General features: G+C 36.7%; 1 protein-coding gene across 2 annotated transcripts in view; it reads right to left on the bottom strand.

Moving 5' to 3' along the window:
• COG5 (component of oligomeric golgi complex 5) overlaps positions 1-22323 on the bottom strand; it is a 180265-nt gene that overhangs the window by 62742 nt on the left and 95200 nt on the right. The window lies entirely within an intron of this gene.

Genomic DNA, 22323 nt, shown 5'->3' with positions numbered 1-22323 from the left:
AGAAAGAAGATTTTCAAAAATGACAATTACCTTTAACTGTGTTATAGATTTATTTTTCCATGATGAAGGCATTGTTTTACAGGACAAGTTCATCTTAAAGTTCAGCCTGCTGATTCATTTCACTTAATGTGAAATAAATGGTATGCATGACAGAGATCAGAGGGGAAAGGAGAGGGCTGATTTCCTTTGACTGCTTAGCAATGCTTAGCTTAGTTTTTTTTGGCAGTACCTTCTAAACAAGAAGAATGGAAAAACGGATGGGAAGCACAGCTGGCAATATATTTCAGGGTGGGTTACCCCAATAATTCGTAGGTTCTGATCCAAGAATTGATCCAATAATTCCTAGATTAGTTACAGTACAGCTATATTCAGCTATAGTGTAGCTAGTAATATTGTTTTAACATATGGTATCTGTTATGGCACTGTCATTTAAGTGCCAAACTGCTGATTAAATCTGATATGATTTTAAAAGAAATACTAACCAAGGGCAAGCAGGTCAAGTCCCTACCACTGACTGATGCAGAATTTAAGCTAATATTTCTACATTTCTATTTCTAGTGCTGACAATAACTTCATCTTCCTCACAGCAGAAATAAGAGTGCAAAGCAACACAGTGATCATTTCCAAAGCCTTAAAAACAGACAAACAAACAAACAAACAAACAAAAAAAAACTAAGTATCTTCGTACTGGGAGCTTTTCCAAAATACAGGAGAGTGAAAGCCATTCAAAAACTTTTCAGGTCCATTGTTTAACGGACCTTTGATTATGATTAAATCTCATGATAATACCACTGAGCAGCACTAAACACTGGCATGGGTGCTATTCAGAAAGAGAAAAGCCTCAAATTATTGCCTTTGGAAACAAAGCACTGTCATCCAGACGCTGAATACTGCTTTTTTATTCAGCTTTCATGGACAGTTAGTGGAGGGGGGTGATCAGTTGATCATTCACACATTACAGATGCAGCCTTTCCTCATTTTTTCTTAGTGAATTCTGCTAGCAGGAAAGAACCTGGTCTGGCAGAAATCCTCACCCCCAGACTGGACAGAAGTATAGGAGACCACAGGAGCATCCCACCAGAAACCCCATTTTGACTTCCTCTAGGAGTGAGGACTCCATCACACTCTCCTTGCTCGTGGCTGCTGCAGTAGCAGCCACTAACATTAGAAGGGACTGCAAGACCCACACAATTTTGCTTCATCTTCCCCAGGTGAGAGTTTTCTTCAGCTAGACACTGTTGAATGAAAGAAAGAGTGTGCTCATCTGCCTTTCAAATGTAAGGAACTTGTACCGACACCACACCAGTAAAGCTACGAGACAGCTGTTAGATTGAGGATCCGCTTGCTGGTACATCCACCTACTGCAACAACTCTCCTAACACATCAGTGAACAGCGCATCTCCCCCAAAACTAATGTTTCACAGGCTTAATCCATGTTCATGACTTTCTAGGGTTTCTGTATAACTACAAAGCTCAGAACTACAATTAAAGCACAAAAACAGATCCCACTTCCTTGCCCAATCCCAATGAGGAGTTTCCAGGTTTAGGGGAAAGCAGTGCAATATTAGGCATGCAATATGGTTTGCAGACCTTACAGTAACTGTACCAGTTTCTTTTTCCAAACAGTGTGGGTGTTAATGAGCATTCCCAACTGAGTATTATAGGCCCGGGACTTGTAGGTTTAGTTTTTTGACAACTGGGTATGCTGTAAAATTTCTAAGCATCCTGTGGGTGTGCTTGTGGAGGTGGCAAAGTAAGCCATAAAGACTGGAAGATTAATGGGATGTCAGAAAACGAAGAATATTGTAATGCAAGGAGGGAATCTGGGGACAGAATGAACAAGAAAGAAGAAAATACAAACGGGAAGAAGATGGGAAATAGAATGGAAAGAAACTGGAAGAAAGAAAAAGAATGAAACTGAAAGGAAGGAAAGCAAGAAAAGACTCCTCTCATTTACCAGTCTTCCCTCTTGTAATTGTCTTGATTTTTATAGACTGTTTATAAAATTATAAATCCAGACAGAAAGGCAGTAATGTAAAATCAATACCGTACTACAACTGTAACAGCATTCAACCAGCTTTCAGTCAGACTCCAGATTCCAGTAAATGTTCATGTATTAACTAACAAAAAAAAAAAAATAGAACAGCAGACAGGGCACTGGCTATCCTGAATAACCTATGGTCAGGTACTTTCCTGACAGAGGCAATACAGGCACAAACCCTTCCAGACAAAAGAACCTCAGGGCTCCCACAGGTTAGCAAACTAACTCTGCAGCTACCGGTCAAGAAAGACAGAAATGTATTCCCACAGAGCCTGGGCTCTCTTTCAAAAGACCTGTTTTTAGCCAAAGGTTGTCAAACAATTCATTCTGAAGTTAGGAATGTTAAACAAAACACACTCTTATGGAAAACTGTTATTCACTGAAAGTATCTTCCGAATTTAGTAGCGAAGTGAAAATCAAGAGTGGAAGAAGGATGATGTAGGTGTCTTACTTCTTGCCTGAAATGGCAGACATGGCTGCTGACATGCTGATGTCCTAGCTCATGTATTCACCCTGTGTATGTCAGGGACGAGACATATACTAAAACTGTGACAATATACTATATCAGTAGGTTTTTTTTGTTTGTTTGTTTGTTTTTGTTTTTTTTGTATACAGCATTTTTCTCGCTACAAAAACAGTCTGTGTTTTATTTGCCCCAGACAGGCTATATAAAGTCCACTGTTGGTTGTGCTCTAGTCCCAAGAGAATTGCATTTTTTATGCACAGCTAATTTCTAGGCTTAGACAATATGTTAAAAAAAAATGTAGAATCTCTTGGGAACAATTGTATTACATAGAAACAAAATGTGGGAAAGCTAGAAGAAAACAAACAATTGTACTTTCAGGCTTGCATACCACCTCAAAATTAGACTGCTTACCATTAGTACACATTGAACAAAAATTTGAGAATCAGAATTACAGAATTTGCCACTACCAACAGATTTTATAAGAAATTGCCCCATATATTTTTCTTCTATTTGCAAAAGCTTAAGGCTAAATGACACTGAGAGTCTAAAGATTGTCACAATTTTTATCAAATGTAAAGCATGCATTCGAGTAAAAAAATCTCTCTACAAAAGTGATTTATGGTGGAAAATGGAATTACATCAGAGAATGATATTCAGAACAGCTATCCAAAAAGGAACAATGGGAAAAACAGTATAACTATTTTTTTATATGGGCTTTAAGGAATTTACAAACAGGATTTCATAATCAAGTTGTCTGCCACTGCAGACAACTACACTTAGCAATTTGTAAGTGTTCACATTAGAGAACATAAGATCCTATGTTCCTTTTTGTTTTAAATTGTTTTGTGAATGAACACTCAGAAGTAGTATTGCATTGTCTATTTTTATCATGTAAGAACGTATGGGCAGTTAGAGCAAGAGGAAGACAAAATTCTGCTTCTGACAAGAGGGTGGCTTACAAGAAAATAGTCCTTTATATAATAAATTACCTTCCTCAAAATATTTATACACATACCACAAACTTTAAGTTATGGCAGATGAGAAATGGGATAAAGAAAAATAGCACAGCTTTTATACCAATACCACAGTAAAACGTTAGCAGTACAACAAAATCTAATGTGCATCCACACAACCATACACAAATGAAATAAAACCGTAGCTCCACAACCTGTAGGCCTACAATACTACCTACTTGAAGATCAACTAGAGTGATCTTCAGCTAATAAAAATTACACTGGAGTAGGGAGCTAAGGAGAGATGGAGCTAAGTCCAGCAATAATACTCTTCTCCATTCAAACCAGGTGGCTTGTCAAAACATAATATGTTACAGATATACAGAAACTAAATTTGACAGATCAAAGAGTATGGAAAGACTCCATGAATCATCAATTCAAGATTGTATGATATGAAAAAAATACACTAATTTGTTTAAAAGCAAGTTCTATAATTTAAGAAACACACAAAATTCCAAAATAGCAGAGTTCCTCAACGTTCATCACAGAACATATGAAATAGCTTGATCATCAAAAGGCTGATATTAGCCACCACATGAAAAGAGGTATGGATGTTTCAATTTCTGTTTTAGCAAAACATAAAAATACCCATTATCACCAGCACCTATGAAGAGATGGCACCTTCATACCAAATGCTCCTTTTCTCAATCATTTAAAGCTGTTCATTTTAGCAACATCATTTCTGATGCATTTTATTCCATCCCATTTGGTTCTGTAGACCATCATAGCCAAGAAGAAAAAAAAGTTGTCACAGAATCATTCTGTAGTCATTAGGTATGAACGTCTTTTTCTTTCACAGTTATATCATGTGGTTGCTTTCCAGAGTAGGCAATTAGACTCAATAACAAACGAGGTGCTGTCCAGTCCAAACCAACATTTACAGTCATTCTGCAGAGTAGAACCCTATCTGGTCATTTCCTCTCCCACAGAGATAATGACCCTGTGAAGACTAGATAGAAAAAAGTCATTATAGACTTAAAGTAAATAAACACCTACCAAATTTCTAGTTTGTAAATATCTCCTAGGATGGAAGCAAGTCATTTTTTTTCTGTCAAATACCAACACTGCAATTGACTATTATAGAATGTCCAGCACTGTAGGCTTTTATCTTGTGATTGCCACTATCATTATCTGAACAATCTTCTGAAAGCATGGCTAAATAAAAAGCAATTTTCTTTTTCATTATTAGAAATGCAGCTTGGATGAGCAAGCCTGCTCCTCACAAGGAAGTGTGGTGATGACACTGAGCTAATTTAGGGCCAGGAAGATTCCTAGCATAAGGCTGAACTGAAAATAAGAAACCTAGATGACAGGCAAAGCTCATCAGCTCAACTGTTATAAACACAGTTTCCAAACCCACTGTACTTTCTCAGGGCGTGGGATTGACCCTGTGTCCCTTTGTTCTCCAGCCCGTGCTGTCCCCAGGAACTCAGAATCCTATTTCTTTATGTAGTGTGTATCTGTCTGTATGACCCCATGCTGCAGCATTTCTACCTGTGTGGACTATCATCTCAAATGAATTTCCCAAAATACTCATGGACATATACTATATGTGACAATTAAAACTTCATCAAGAATTAGTGTTAGAGAAGTAAGCCATTCCTAACTGTCCTGTAGTTGAATTTCACAGGTCCAGTACCACATAATCAGAAGGGCCCTCTGAGGAAGCATGTTTCTGCACAACAGTTTAGAAGCACCGTATTCAGGAAAGTCAAGCTCGAACCAGTCCCTCACTCGATAATGAGGTTACGTAGATACTCATGTACCCAAGAACATTTTTGCTTTCCTTACTAAAATCTGAGCAACTCTGACTGAAAATCTGTATTACTCTGCAGACCCTGTTCAGGAAAGACTATGGAAGGATCACAACAGAAACTTGTCACTATATTTATATATAATGTCAATGTAGACATACATATTATGTGCTGTCATACTCTTATGTGGCAAAACATTTACTGTGTCCCATACACACAAACAAAAAGCATGACAGAATACAAAAAGAATTCCATAGCTTGCTTAGTTAAGAAAGATCCATAATTACTAGTAAGTCCATGTATTCCATGTATCACTTCAACAAAGTGGTCTGACAATGTGGCAAAGCAAGAACTACCACAAATAATACTTGCAACAAAGACACAACATACCCTAGGCATCAAAAAATAGTGGGCATAAACATATAGGACCAGCAGGACATGGCACAAACTGAAATAACCAAACCTGCAAGCTAAGAAACATTCCCTGACTGAGGATACAAAAGGCTATTGCATTGCTTTAGGAATAAATACTTACAAAAACAGCTTCCAGAACGGTGCTTTTGAGTAACTTTGACTAGCACTTAGTATTAAATAATTTAATTTGATAGTAGATTTACTATATTGGAAACTATTTCCGTTACGTTCCTACATTTGCTTCATGTGGCTAATTTTGTTAGTATGAAATAGCATTTGCAATTTCCAACACAGCATGGCTGTACAAGATCACTTCAACAAGCTGAAAAAGTGCTCTTCATAGCTTCTGCAATGGTTTTAAATTCGTTGCAAATACATGTGCATATATAGTGTTAACAACCAGTTAGTCTAGCTTTGAGAGGCTGAAAATCCCCGGCCAGCTCTTCATTTACAGTATTTTCTCCTTCTCATCTCTCGATGCAATCCAACCCACAGCCTCCTTCAAATATTTTTTCATTGATTATGCTACTAACCATAATGATAAGTATTACTTATTGAGATGATTGAGAAAGGTTTTGTAGACACTTGCAGTTATCACTTACAAGTAGTTCTTAGTCATCTCTTACGGAAACCAAATGTGAAAAAAGTGAGAAGTTACTTGGAAGTTGTGCCTCAATTTGAAGAGCTCAAACAGGTAAGCAGTGAAAGAAACTCAGCCACTCCAGTCACAGAAAAGGTGAAGTAACCTATTGAACAGAGTTAATAACTTACTGAGACTTGCTGGAACTCTTGCTTTGCAGTATCACTTTGCTATTTTAATTGCAGGGAAAAAAAATTAACAAAAATCTAAAAGTAGAAATTAAATGCCAATGAAATTCAACTGCAGTCTAAAAACAGTACTTTATTTCGTTTCTAAAAGTCCAGGCTTTAAAAAAATTAATTGGTATATCACAACTCCTAAAAATGAACCTACATAGGGAAGCACATCTCTATGATCATTATCACTCCATCTGTCTTTTACTCTGTTCATCTTTAAAATATGAGCAATACATGAAAAGGTCAAATTGACAATGTAAAGCCAAAGAATACAGACTTTTTTTCTAATGAACTTCCAGTTCTTCCTGGTTTGACCTTTGCAGACTTGGAGGAAGTGTGAGGTTAAGATGTTCCATTTTTCTATAGAAGGCAATACTGACATAATACACTGGCTAGATCCTAAAAAAGTATATTTGAAGCCTTAAGAGGCAAGAATCCCCCAGCTAAATATTTAAATATGGTTAGGTTATAATATCCACCTTCTGCCAGCCCATGTTTGGAATATACAACTTCCTGCAGTAGAAGGACTTTGGCTTTCAAAGTGAACGATGAGCCATAAACCTCATCATGTCCTCAAGCTAGGTCAGGCTTTTGTTTCTTAGAGTAACGAGAAGTATATAACAAGAAGCACTGCACTACAAAGGTTGAGAAAAGAAAGAAAGGAGAAAAAAAAAAAAAAAAAAAAGGAAGAAACAGCAGCAATAAAATACTAGAAAGCAAAGAAACAAGATTTTTCAACACAGCTAAATAGCTTGCCAAAACACTTATTCTCAATAATAGTGTAATCAAAGCAACAGATGGCTAAGAGCTAATGGAACAGAAAGGCATCAGGAACTGTCGTAAAGAATTATTTCATGAAACATCAAGCACTTTTCCAAAGTTTACCAAGCCTAAGGCTATCAACGTGACAGCAATTTGAAAGAAAGTATCTGGCACCTCTGAGGACAGATCAGCTAGGGCAAGTAGTCCATAACAATTAAAAAGTTTATCCTACAATGCTGCATTTCAGTTTAGAAAGAGTATAAATTCAGAATAGAAATCAGACAAAATGCTAAATCTGGCAGGCTATAAGGAAATGGGGGCATCTGACCCAAATCAAGCTTCTTAAAATGCATTTCTCACCTACATCTTACACAACCTGACCAATCTCTAAAGTTCTCTACGGTAACCAATCTTTTGGCCAGTTAATCTGAAGATGAGGCTTCACTACAAAAACAAAACAAAACAAAACAAAAACACAGTTATAATTTTCTGACAAGGGCCAGAGAGTAGCACCTCAGTTGCCTCCATGCAACTTCAACTTGCACCTGCCGACTGAAGCACAGAAATATAAAGACAAAAAATCTCATCAGTAATTCTGAGCTCTGGACAACAGCTTGTCACCAGGTGTTTTCTCCCATTGTAGAATATCCTTACGTACGTGCTCATTCTGTTAACTGGTTAAACAAAGCCATTACAAGAACCAAAAATCCTAGGTTTTACTTCTAATTAAGCCTTAGCAGTTAAGATTAGGGAGTAGCTACCAGAGAGCTGTAATTGGTTTGGTTTTCTCCTCTGTTTATAAAAAAATCCAATTTCAGACAAACACTCTTCAAATGGTATGTTCCAAATGATTTAAATACCTAAAAGCCCATCTGTGGTTTGTTTTTTGTGTGTGTGTGTGTGTGTTTTGTTTTTTTTTTTTTGTTCCCTTGCTAGTCTTTGCAATAAGATAGTAATTACCTGTGCAAGTGACAGCCTCTCATTTCTGGAATCCGTGTTACATATTGTCAAAAGCTCTGAAGTGCCCTCAAATATGTTAAAGGGGCTAACTTAAAAAAGTTATTTTAAATTATTTTCAATTATTGTTTTCATGTTTAACTGTTTGGGAAGGATACCTGCAGCAGGAAAGAAGGGGGACAGAATAGGACAAGAATAAACAAGTGCCTGACTTCTTCCAAGCAGAAGACATTTTTCATCATCTAGGAGCCTCAGCATTTTGCTGCAAGATTTCTGCTTTCCAATGCAACATACTGTTCAGTTTTATATGCCATTTCAAAATAACCCAAAGCTTTAAATACTTTGTTATCATAAGAACAACTCCAAACGGGTGATTATGCAGAATTTCAAGTGGCATCGAGTAGCAGATCAAGAACACGATGAAACACCCTTTTCTCAGTGGAGATTTAGACAAAGAACAGGTTTTTAACCTGAGAAAAAGGCAAAACGAATTATATCATCTTGTTTAGATAAGTATCATGTCTTTTCGATCAGATTTTTCACTCTGCTTTATGCAGATGTGGCTTATTAATGCTTGATACGTTCTCCTTGGATCACCTAATCGCATTATTTCAGAACCTGTTAACAATCAACAGCCAACAGCACAAACCCCAAATAGAATTACAGTCTGGAAAAGGCATTTAACAATAACATACTACCTTATCTGGGGAGAAAGAGCCTTGCTGTAGCCTTAGTTTTGAAGAGAGACAGATACACAAAAGTACCAATTAAAAAGACTGGGATGGATTATACAGAGATGCAGCCAAAGCTGGGGTCACTCTCTGCTCAATTCTATCTGTGGAATCTGAGCAGAATTTCATACACGCTGTTTACCTGTGGATATTTAAACCAAATTAGAAATCCTTTTAATCAAACTGGTATAAAACGTTTGAATGGACAAGGACTTCGGAGGAAGAATATATCAATTTTTATTAAATTCATTCTGTAGAGACAAGACCACCGTAACTGAAGCACTGTGATGTCACTGACGAAGAAAAGCCTCTGCGGTTCTTAGTCCAATCTCACCTCAACTATTTTCAAAGAGATCTAATCTTAGCTTGCCTTTCTTGATCTCTAGCAAGGCAAACAACACTTCCTCATTTCACAGCTCCACCTTATCCATTTCCCATTTCATCCTCCAACCCTTCTGTACAGTCTTGTTCTCCTAACTGCTCCTTCCATTCACATCTTTCTTTTTGCAGCTCGCTTCAGCTCCTAAACTTAGTTTCCAGTCCCCATACTGACACACACCGTCCTCAGGCTCCTCCATTCTACCCTTACAGCATATTTTATTTACAAAGCCTTTCACAGTTGAGCTGCTCATAGCAGTGGCCCGTGCCTCTCTGCATATAAATGGGTGAATCAATTACCATATTTGCATTAATTATCCTAACAGCATTAGAATCAGATACCTTCCTGTCCCTTTACATATTAGGCAGCCTTCATGCCGTTCCAGTTCTGCAATGTGGTCAGGGCTGCCCAAGACGTACCAGCTGACACGTTTCCAGTCCACAGAAAGCACCTAAACAGATGGACAGCCAGAACACACGAGCAGACTATGCAGCAGCCTCTAATTTGAAATCACTTCTGTCTGCAAAGAAAGCTGAACTCAGTGTTATTAAACATCCCTGTGTTTTCATGACGGATATTCTACGAGGAGTAATTTTTTAGTGATCATGAATGACATTTACTAATTGGTACGAAACCAAACTAAGTGCTTCCCATTTCAGAATAACTGGTCTCAATGGAAAGATCTAACACTCAGGGTAGTTTCTTACGGCTTTCTAAGGAGCTCTGATTTTTTTTCTGAACACACACGATGCATTGCTAATTCCAGGAGATATGTAAAACCAGTACAACTACCCATACTCTTCGAAAAGCATTACCAAGCTCAAGTTAATATGCATTTAAAACGTCACCGACAACGGAAGATTAAGTTTTAACATTTTGCTGGCAAATGGCCAAATCAAGACAAACCTTCAAAAAAAAAAAAAAAGAAAGGACCATGAGTGAATTTAAAAATCATCCAGCTGTTCTCGTATAAAACTGTCACTAAACAGAATATAAAGATTTTGGCAAACAGCTGAGTGATGAATCATAGCAGAGTGAAGGGATATAAAACATTAATGACTTCTCAATTTTCACCTATTACTTTACTATAAAAGACAGTTAGGTAAAAATATTGTACAGATCAGATGTATTTTCAGGAATACCCATTTATAGGAACTATTTATAAACCACTTTCTTGCACTATCATAAAAACAGGAACAGAAATGATGGGATTAGCAGGGCCACAGAATAATAAATCCTTACAAATAAACACCGGAAAGTGCAGGCTATTTGTTGTGCTGCACTGAAAAGTACAGTGAAGTACTTGCAAATACTCCATTATCCAGTCACAGATTTTTTGGTCTAATTCTGCATTTATGAGTCACAAACACCTACAGGAGAAAAAAAAAAAAAAACAAAAAAAAAAAACACAGACACATAATCTGTCAATCCGTTTTGATTAACCACTTACACAGGCTAGGAGCAGCAAACTTTATAATACTGTTCCACAGTTGGACACCAATTACATTAAGCTTCCTTAATTACCTCTGTATAGGACAAGTGCACAATGGTGAAGTGATATAAAGCTTTCTACATCACATCTGAAAGCAAACAAATTCTGCACAATCCCATAATCTGTTTCTAAATTCAGTATGCATATTTTAATAAATGCATAGATCCATCAAAATCTGAATGACCAGAATCTCACTGTAGAAAGAGAGAACACCCATGTCCATTACTGCCATGGCTTTATAACCCAGCAGTAAAAAAGTAAGTTACAAGGTGAAAATAAAACCTCTGTTTATTTTACAACTATTTTCCTACAAGTATGCACAGTAAAAAAGATGAATCTGCTAGTTTAGAATGACTTCTCCACCACTAAGTCTTTTTATTCTTTTTTTCTTAATAACTCTTTAAGAAAAGAGGTATTTCTCTTATTTAAAATCAAATCAAATCAATTTCTCCTTTACATATTTTCTCGTTACCAAATGTTGCTTTCCAACACTAGCAATGAACATGACCAAGAAACATTACAAAATACATCCAGGAACTTAAATGACTTCAGGGAAATTAAATTCTTTGGTATTCGCACTCACTGTGCATTTTTCGGATATCCCCACTGGACACTGCATTTAATTTACTGATTAATCACTGACATTCCAAACATTCAATTTTTTTTATATCACATTCATATATGTAAGTGTACTTACACTGTTTTATGTATCAGCATTGTGCAGAAATAATTAGAAAGTTTTAAAAGGCACTGTGAATGTGACAGGAGAACAAAGCGAATCTACCAGTTTTAACATTTATAGCAATACCACATTCATGTCATTTTTTATCTTCTACTTGCTTTACCAGTAGAAACAAAATGCATTTGAGGTTTTCTTTAGCAAGGGCACAGGGAACAAGTATCAGGTGATTTGGGATCAAATACCACATTGACATCATGCTTCACATTTTCCATCTGGAAAATAAAGACAATAATCCACAACCGAGAGCTATGCTAAAGATATATTTATTTAATTATTGCTGCAAGCATCATGAATAACTCCTTTTCAGCTTTATGAATAATTAATTCTTTCAAAGAAGTGAAATATCTGTCCACAATTTCTTAAAACACAAACAAACAAAAAATAAAAAACAGCTGGAAAATCAAGTTCTATTTTGTAGTGAATGTGTCTAATCAGCCATAAAGAACAATACTGTTAACATAGCATTAGAGTAGATTAAATAATTGGGCATTTTTAGGTCCCAGACCATAAATACATTGTAGGATATATAATTGCATGTCTGAGCCCAGAAACACATTTTCCCCTAGTGAAAAGCAAGAACATGTATTTTCTTCTGAACACCTCTCTGTACACTTCCTTCCTCTCCAACTCTGCCTCTGGAGTATCTGACAAACACTTTTACTTTTTAAATGCTGAAGATCCTCTTTCATTTGAAGCTGTTGTCGTGACAGGTTTCCATAGTGCTTCCCTGCAGCAATCACTGCTTCTGCCTTCTCTATTTCTATTTTAAAAAATAACTCTGACTAGCAAAAAAAAGGAAAGATTCAGGGGAAAAAAAAGAGGGGGGGGGGGGAGCTTAAATAAATTGCCTCTGCATTACAGCCAGAACAGCAGCAGAAAGGAAGCAACGCTGAACGATGCTGTTTGCTCTCCCATACCCCTCTGCAGGTTTAAGTCACCAAAGTAAAGGCAAGCTTATTTTTAAAATCGGTTCCAACCACATTAATTCCTTGGTAAGAAGTAATAGCAGTGCAGTTAATGAAAATTCAGGGAAAACAGCAGTTCTTTTAACGGCTTCAGTACGTTTTTAAGTTATAGGGAGAAAAAAACAATCTGCTGACTGGAGATTGGACTCAGGATGCGACTGTGAGCAGGTCACTGAGGCCTCAGCGCACAGTGTCCTGAACCCAGAGCTTCCCAGCTCCCAAGGACATGCTGTCCCCACCGGCCTACAGCTCCTCCTCCATTTTACCCATGAACGTTGTTTCCCTTGGGTCTATACCATCTCTATCAAGTACATCCAAGATCTCAGCACAACCGAGTTGTCTCATATACACAAGTAAATGATAAAGTTCATGCATTCCTGTAGAAGTTGACTTGGACACGCTGTAGTGACGAGCCCTTGAGTGGCCAGAGCACTTCTTAAAATGAGAAACAGTGCAAAGCCCCTCAGGTGTGGTATGGCGCTGGGCCGCACTCCCTGAAGAAATGCTTCAGTGCCTGTGATACAAAACACAAGCGCCTTCCTTCCAAGCAGCCACCCCTGCCTAAAGGGAAGACTCAGGTACTAAAGCTCTGGAAAGATATTTGCTTGTGAATCCTGGCAAAACAATTCTTTTAAGAACTGTAAAAGTTTGCCTGGGTGTAGGAGAAAGGCTGTTTTTTGTACACTGACCTTTCTCTCCCCCGCCTCATTTTTATTGATGTAACACTTACTGCGTGTGGCAAGATCTAGGAGAGTTATAGATCTCACCGGGCCTCTGTTTTTCATCGCAAAACACAGATGTTGGTACTTCACAAAGATGCTGAAAGGGCAACAGCAACTGTAAGGAATTCTGGTAATACGGATTATGGATTTATTGAGTGTAGATCAAACTCAAGGTAAATCTTTATTGAAAGCACCAACCCTTCATCTCAAAACACAAAATAGGGAATACCAGAAAACAGCAGCAGTATTTTACTGTGCACACCTGGAAACAATGTGCAGTAAAGATGAAACTTGGCACAGGGGATTTCTGGCAGATGTGAAAACATTTTTCAGTCTTGGTACATGTTTTCCTTCTGCTTGAAACTTGAATAACGTACATGATCAAAACAGATGGTTATTGATTTGTCAGGAATACAAAGAATTAATATGATGAAATGTTACAACTCAGTACTATCTCTGAATGAATTCGCCCATTAAAACCCATGCACACATTTGTAACAGCTTGCACCAGGACTAAACAATACAAGACAGCTGAGCACGTCAGCTAAAAATTGCATTTTCTCTACTTATATACCAGTAAATAAGGCCACAAGGAGTGACAAAAAGCAAAGATACTAAAAGATATATACAACTATGTGTAATGTATTTTTAGACTCTAGGTAATATTTCATTTAATGTTAGATATTCACTTTTTTCAGAAAATAATATGAGTATTTTATCTTTTACATGAAACACTGTAACTTCTGATCTTCAGTACCTCTGAATACTTCGGTAAACCTAACAAAGTAGTCTTAGTTTTCTGGTCAGTCAGATGTCCTGAATAGAGATCAAAATGTCATCTATATCATGGACTGTTGCCAAAATAGCTGATGAGTGAAACACGATGATTTATTTAAAAAAGAAAGTCTAAAGGAATTCCCTGAAAGAGATATTCAGCATGTAGTACTGCCCTCCTTCTGTGTTCAAACAGACCAGTAGTATGTCATACAAATTGTTAATAACAGCAAACTAAGAAGTTAAGATCAGAAGTGTACAATTCCAGTTTTAATATGATGCCACTATCATCAATAGAGAAACGGTACAGCTGATAGATCTGAGAGATTTGGGGAGCTCTGGACTGAAGGAAATTGTCTACTGTCCCCTTCAGCTTATTAATGTAGCAAGATATTGACTATGTAACTGCAAGTGTTAAATTCTGCAGTGTATAGACGTTTTTATGTATAAATTTACATTGCTAAAGTTCTGGCACTTCACTCAACCTACAGAAGTACTGTGTCCATCCTCCCTGAATTCCCATGTTATTCAGATTTTCAAAAAACTAACTCTGATACAGAAATTGGAAACCTGTATTATCTACCCATAACCTGTACTTAAATTTCTAAGATGCGAGCTATAGTCTATCCTTCCTTCACAAGATTCTATTATCTATACATTTGCACTACATTAATTGCGTGAGTGGGGGTGGTGAGTGCAGCACCAATATTTTGAGAGAAATTCCTGACTGGATGCCTCCAAATTGACTGTAGTATCTTAGGAGAACATCACATGTACTCCTCAAAAGGCTTACAATTTTTCTCTTTGACTACACCTAACAGAGCTTACAGAACACTCCTTACACGTGTACTGAGTAAACCCCAGCAAACCGTGAGCATACATCCCTCGGCCCATATGGGCTGTATTTCAACCTTATGCTCTATTTGAAAAGCTTTAGTAAATACCAACTTCCAGTTTAAACATATACATTTATGTATGCTTCTGAAATATTGACATTATTGAAACACATGTTGATTACGTTTACTTGGGAAAACATTACTCAGGTTTGGATCTCTACCGTGCTCATCAGTAGAGAGTGCCTTTTCTCAGATATCATTCTGCTTCCACAAGCTTAAATTCTTAAGTTTCCCGCTCTGTTTAATAAGCTTTCTACATAAAATCCATTCCATCAATCTGCCCACTTTGATGTTTTTGTTTTCTTAAAAATTGTTTTTTTATTATTATTATTTTTGTGATCTCCTACTCTATACATTACCCGCATTTCTCTTGTGGTTTTTACTTATTACAGCCAGTCACTGATGAACTCTGCAGGTAAGAGGGCTCCAGATAATGGTTACCTAAGAAAACCATCATTCAGATTTTCAGCATTCTGACAAGCCCCAATGATTCCCTCTGTACTTCCATCTTAAAATCATGCTGCCAGCCTATGAACACGACAGAGCGAAGTGCTGGTACAGAATGTCCTTGCACCCAGTGTGCTGACAGGTTCATGGGCTTATGAACATATGAAACAGAACTGAACTGATGATTAGTTTACAGTATCGAGTATTTTCCATTATTGGTAAAGAAACACACCACTATCTGTTCCATCTATGTGCGTCGTTTTGGACTTCTACCACCCATCCCTTATACCCCTGCTGCTGCTTATCATTTCCATTACCCCGGTTTTGCAGTCTTTCATCTCTAACAGCTTTGATAGACCTTGATTATTCCAAGGAAGATGATTTGCACAGTGTAACTGTAGAAAAACGCAAGAATGCCCAGAGTATTAAATTAAAATTGGGTGTTAAATCGCTTGTAGGAAGCAGCTGAGCTCCTTCTTTCCCAGTGATAGCCTGCTAAGAAAAATCATCTGCTGCTAAGCCAGCACCTCCTCCAGCTGACAATCCTGAAAACCATACCTTTGCATATCCACCTTCCACAACACAGGTCTTACACTGGTGTATTTAAAGCCTCCATATGCATCAGTGCTCTGTTACCTTAATTCTAAAAGGAAAAATTGCTTTGCTATCTGTTGAAACACTAACATTATGTTTTTTTCAGCAGTACATCCTCAGTGGCTGGTGGGAATACCTACGCTACAAACAGCTCCCAGTCCTGACAGCACTAAACAAATAATGAAAATTATCTGCCTTAAAGGAATTTCAAACAGGTAAGTTAACAGATAGGTTAGTGATTATTTAATTTTTTAATTATTTAAATATAATTGCACATCCTCTATAAAAATGTCCTTTAGTTCTTGGCAATTGCATACATAATTGCAGGAATTCTCAAGTCATATTTGTCACCCTTCCCTTTCACCTTAAAATGTACAGTTAACTCACAAGTCAGTCTTCCCTAAACAATATTGTTTTATACCACATATGTTTTCATTAATAAGGGTGGAGAATGAGGAACGGTAATCTGAATGAGGAATGGCAACAGTCGTACAAAAAATGCTGGAGCCTGTAGGCATGCACATGCTGTATTATTGAATTTTAACTTGGTGTGAAGAGTATAGATCTCTTCACATCAGCAATACATTGTGCCAGATTTTATTGGTTCCAGAGAATTTATTTTAGTAATTCCTACAACGTCCATAACAGACCCTGGGTGTAATACAGAAATCCAAAAAAGATTTTGCTTCCTTCTTGCCTTGTCTTTTTTTTTTCCAAACTTTTTCTACTAAAGCTATGTAGCATTCAGAAATACAATTAAATCAAAACACCTTGTACAATATGATATTTAAATGTATTTAAATGTAATAGAGTATGTCCTTCACAGATATAAACCATTTCCTATTAAACTGAATAATAGCTGGTGTCAAAAAAATTTCCCTGGTGAGACGCAAAAAGAAAAAACATACATTTCTCAGATTTTTTTTCCCTCTTCTCTAAACAGTGAGTGTAACAAACACTGTCTTTCCAAAGTATATAGAGAAGGAAATCCAGAGCATATACATGACCATTTGTTTCTGTGCCTCTGATAGCTTATCTTGGATTCAGATGAATCAGAAATAAGCTAAAAATATTGGTTATCATGGGAAAAAAAATGCATAATACAGTCTTTCATGTTTTAGCATTTCAGAGTAAGAGCCTGAAATAGTACTCCTCCCACACTCAAAAATTTGAAAATATGCAAAAATTCCCACGTGCAACTTTATTATCTATTATTGAAGTGGAAAAGTGACAACATTGGCAAAATTTTGCCATTTTTGGTAATAAAGTAGGAAAGCAAATGAATTGGCTTCAGTCCTGATTTTTCTAGTGAACAGCTGGGAAGGAGGAGGCAAACAGCAGCATCCCAAAAGCCAAACTGAAAAAGATGAGGCACAGAGAAAAGGTAAGAAGAGTGCCCAATTCTTTTTGGCTTGATATAAAGCAGGCAAAACAAATCAAAAATAAATAACGGAATCTGTAACCTATCAATAACAACCTTTAGCGGTTATAGCATATATTTATCTCTTAGTTTAGGTGAACACAAATAGAAATGCAGAAAACCAGCATTATCTTTGCATCATATTACCTCCATCCATGCACAAACTATATATGAGTCTTAAAACATTCTCATTCTACCTAATATTCAGTTTCTATCTTACAAACTAAATCAATTGCTGGCTTTGCACTTTCTTCACGTTAGATTCAGGCATTTGTATATAGACAAAAAGGAGAAATGTTCCCACAGTGAGGAAGTAAAAATCCAGCTGGAATATCTGATCTGTCTGAACTATTCCTGAGTACATAAAAACGGATGTGGAGTTACGTGCATCCGTATAAGAGAGATCTAGTGTAAATTAGCAGTTAATGTTCAAAATCTTCACGTGTAACAAATATTAAAAAAAAAAAAATACTACTAATATGTAAATAAATTATCTCAATAATCCCATATTGGTATATAAATTTCATAGAAATTATTTTTAAATAAAGTATATTATGGCAAAATTAAATGTGTGATTCAGTTGAACTCAGGAAATATCCTTGGCCATAACCAAAGAAACTTTCATATAGACTGAAGTATTTTAAAAAATTACATAACCAATGTCATCTGAAAATATTTACAGTTTATCTGGAAATCAATTAGGATAGCAATTTTAATTATCTGTATACTAAAGGCACTTACTAAATGGCAAATTTGGTGTTAGTCTGGGACTGTTTTCTTATACCTAGACTCAGAGGAGTTTGAATTTTATACTTCAGTTAATTAACATCTTTTTCCCCCCACTGAGTAAGTTGCCCCAACTGGCAACACAGCTGTCTATGGCTATTATCAAAAATATAGTTAAAGCTACATTTGTATAACTAACAAAACATGCATACTGTAAAAAAATAAGGTTTTAAAAATATTCAAATGTTGCTGTCACGTCTGTGCTAATTAAGAAATTGATTATTTTAAAAATATACATTATGATTCTATTATGTATTCTACCAAACAAATACTGCTTCCCCACTAGTTCCTGTGGCTGGCTGCATCCTCAACGCTTCCCCCTCCGACACCAGGGACTACCTGTGGAACAGCACCAAGCAGTAACACCACGCAGGATCCTGCAGGATCAATACTCCCCACTATTTCTACCGACTCAGTGTCTGACCTTCAGCAGCAATTTATCCGGATCTCTGTTTGACCATCTCTAAAACAACAGTCAAAGGTTTCTGCAGTCTCCAGGGTATTTTGCAGGATTACCACCTGTACCACAGATATCCTGAAATAAAAGCTAGACACACAGAGGAAAAGTTATTAAAGTTCCGGCTTCTTTCGATCATTCCCTTCTCTGAGATGCTGGCACCTTCGGAGCCAAGGAAGTTGGAATATGAGAGAGATGCATAATTTTAGAACTGTTTGTTTTGGTGTCATTTTTTCTAACAAAGGCCACCTATTATATTAACAAGGCATTTTCAAGCTTTATTATTATTATTATTATTATTACTATTATGTGGAGGTACATATTAATGATCAATGCTATTACTTTTGCTCTGATTGTCTTGACCAAATATGACCCTATTCCAGCACCTTTACAAAAATCAATCCTCAGTAATGTTTACAAAATATTTCATGGGGCTAAGTCCAAAAACAACTACAAAAACAAATCTGATTTTTTTAAGCGAAAGTTTTCAAAGGATGAAAACAAAGAAGTTTAGGTGCAAGCATAAAGAAGAGTTTCCATTTGGATGTAAGATTCAAGAGATTTTGTTTCCTTAAGCCAAATTCAAGCAAGAAACTGTAATGCTCAAAACAGTGCAGTAAATTTTCATGCTGTTAGCTCTAAGCAGAGAAAAAAAAAAAAAAGAAAAAAAAAAAGTACTGATTATAAGATCAAATGGGCAGCTCACAAGCATAGCTGGCAACACATCACATCACTCCGTGGCATTCTGGAGCCCTGCTGCCAGTCAGCAAACACCTTGCTCCATTAATCATTATCACATCAGAGCGGCCAAGTTCAAGAGAAGACCAAGCTGCTTTTCCCATAAAATTAATGTAATTGAGCAGGGTTGTACACGAGATTTATGAAACACACACAGCTTAAATACACAGGGGGACAGTACGAGGAGAATGCAGAAAGAGAAGCAGGATGCTCAAAGTGTCAACTAGAGGAGATGCTGCTGGCTCTTCTGAGAGTTAAGATCCAAGCGATGTCAGCTCCTTCCTTCGTGAGGCTGAGCACCCGACCGGTACCTCACTGAGCTGACTCCGCTACCTCGACTTCCCTGGGGAAGATGATAACAACAACGAAGTTTAACTATCAGAAAGAGGCAGCAAAAACACACTCAATAAATGCTTTAAACTGAACATGCACTCTCCCTCTCTGTCTTCCACGTCGTATTTGCCATCCCTGTGTATTTAAACTCTGGTTTTGTTTTTTTTTTTTTGAGTCTATAACACCCTGCATTAATTCTCTTAGAAAAATAAATAAAATAAAATAAAATAAAATAAAATAAAATAAAATAAAATAAAATAAAATAAAATAAAATAAAATAAAATAAATGCTTTTTTTTCTCTGCACAATCACTGCGTACTTTTCCTGAATGTATCCACAATAGGTAGCAGTTCTCTCTCCATACAGTAATTCCATACACTAATTCTAATGACATAGCAGACAGTTACAGGGCTGGATTAAGAGAAGTACCATAAAGTCTTATCACAAAATTAAATAAAAGTTATGTGCTTTAATCCTTGGAAACCAAAATTGGTCTGTTTTTACGCTGAGAAGCCTAATAACTAGATTTGCTCTAACCATAGATTATGTTCATCTATACCTCCAGCTACTTTCCATACCTCCCTTGCTTTCTCTCTCCCCTAGTTCATTTTAAGTAAATAGTCAACTAACCAGACAAAAACAACACCTTCTAATTATTTCAGAAAAAAAATAATAAAAGCAAGTGAAAATACAAGACTAATTCTCCAGTCTTTCCTTATTTACCAAAGAAAATTTCTTGTAACGTAATAAATTCTAAAGAGAATGCACAATGAAATACTTCAGAAGGCCATGTAACAACTCTGGCTCCTGGAAAAGTGGTGAATTCATCTTACTAAAAAGTAGGATTTCATCTTACTCTTCCTCCGAACTGTTTGCATGGGCATATTTCACCCTGTCAGCTCCTTGACATGCTGACGTCTGGATCATGGCCCCGATTACGGCACATCTTGAGGCTAAAATGCTGTAGCTGAAAAAACTGCAGAGGTCAGATAAGGTGATCTAAGCCTTTCATGACCTGGATCTATTTCACTGTCATAAATAAATTGAACTATTTGAATTGTTCTATTAGCACCGATTACTGGAATTTAAGTGCAAATCAAATAACTCTGGTCTGGACAAAACAATCTTTAAGATGACCTAAGAGTACTCCTCTAAAGTTGCATATAGCCAAACAATAAATATATTTTTCTGTTTTCAAGTTCTCTCACACTATTATTTTTTTGGCAGAATTGTAGAGGGGAAGCTTTCTGCAAAAACATCAGTGGTTGAACCCACTTAAAATAGTCCATTTAATAGCATGGTCAACCACAGCCCATTAAAAGGTCTGCTACCAAAAAGTGCTTTTGCACTGTTTTGCACTGTTTGCTCTTTGTTTTTTTTTTGGGGGGGGTAGAAATACGTGGGATATTCATAAACCTCTAACAGTTATTACAAGAAATAATAAACATTTCATTAGGAGTTCCTGACTCCAGTAAAATAGTATCAGATCAATCGAGACAAGTTCTGAATATATTTAAAACACAAGAGGTTTAACTCGTATTGTAGATCTTAGGACAAACTATGGCAAGGATTCCTATGACTTGATAAAGCCATATTCCTTTATCTATTCCCATTTGCCCTACTGACTTGTCCTGTTTCGCTAAGGAGGTGATGAATCCTTGTTCACTATCCTGGTTTGCTAATGAAGCACATAAGGCAGCACTGAAGAAATTATGGTTTCTTATTGCTCATTTGAACTTTGCTTGTTAAATCATTACATCAGGGAGAAGCTAGCGTCTGTTTACACATAAAAAATCTCAAGGACAATATAAATATTCTTTAAGCCTCTAAGGGACTAAAGGATGATCTGATAATGTAAAAATAAATCCTAAAATACACCGGCTTCTTCTCCAGACATAAGCGTGGCAGGGTCCTATGCATTCATTCCAAATTGGCAATAGGAATTCAAAGAATAACACTAATCCTGCTCCAGTCTGCTAAACTGGATCAGTTTCTCTATTATCAGGCTCTGTGGACATCCGTGTAAGGCATCATCCTTCACTCTACCATGATGATAATGATTGAACAGTTCTTGTATTAAAGGACCGTGCTTTAGCTCAAGCATCAGCGAAGTGCTGAATTTCATCAGCAGGCATTAAGATGACTCTCCAAAGAGACGCAATTTAAACATAGATTTATACCCCACAAATGCATGTTTTTCATTAAGAAAAGCTGAAAACAGCATCTTCAACGCTCAGCCTTGTTTCTACTGCATGCTTTAAGTCTTCGCATTGCATTTAGAAGTGGTCAAGAGGATACAAAAAAAAAAAAGCTGGACCTCAAGCCAATAAAAAATGCATTTGTTCAGTCAGACCCATTCTTTTATATGGCTACAGACAAAAGGAATATGTATTTTCTTACACTTCATTGAAGGTCAGCTAGTCCTTCCTAGCAGAAACAACCACACTGTACAGATCTTTAATGCTTGCAGAAGTTTCTGACTTCAAAGCTTGAAATGGTTGGGTTCAAGCTAATGTTCAGAACTAAACTAAAACCAGGCTGTACCTACACAAATTCTCTTGTAATTCCTCACAACTCCTCTGAACTTTGTGGAATTGTTCTGACATCGAATATGATATCCCTTT

The sequence above is a fragment of the Anas acuta genome, chromosome 1 (genome assembly GCF_963932015.1).
Source record: "Anas acuta chromosome 1, bAnaAcu1.1, whole genome shotgun sequence".
Lineage (NCBI taxonomy): Eukaryota > Metazoa > Chordata > Aves > Anseriformes > Anatidae > Anas > Anas acuta.
Note: the sequence above shows the minus strand (reverse complement) of the source record. Positions and strands in the feature narration are given on the sequence as shown.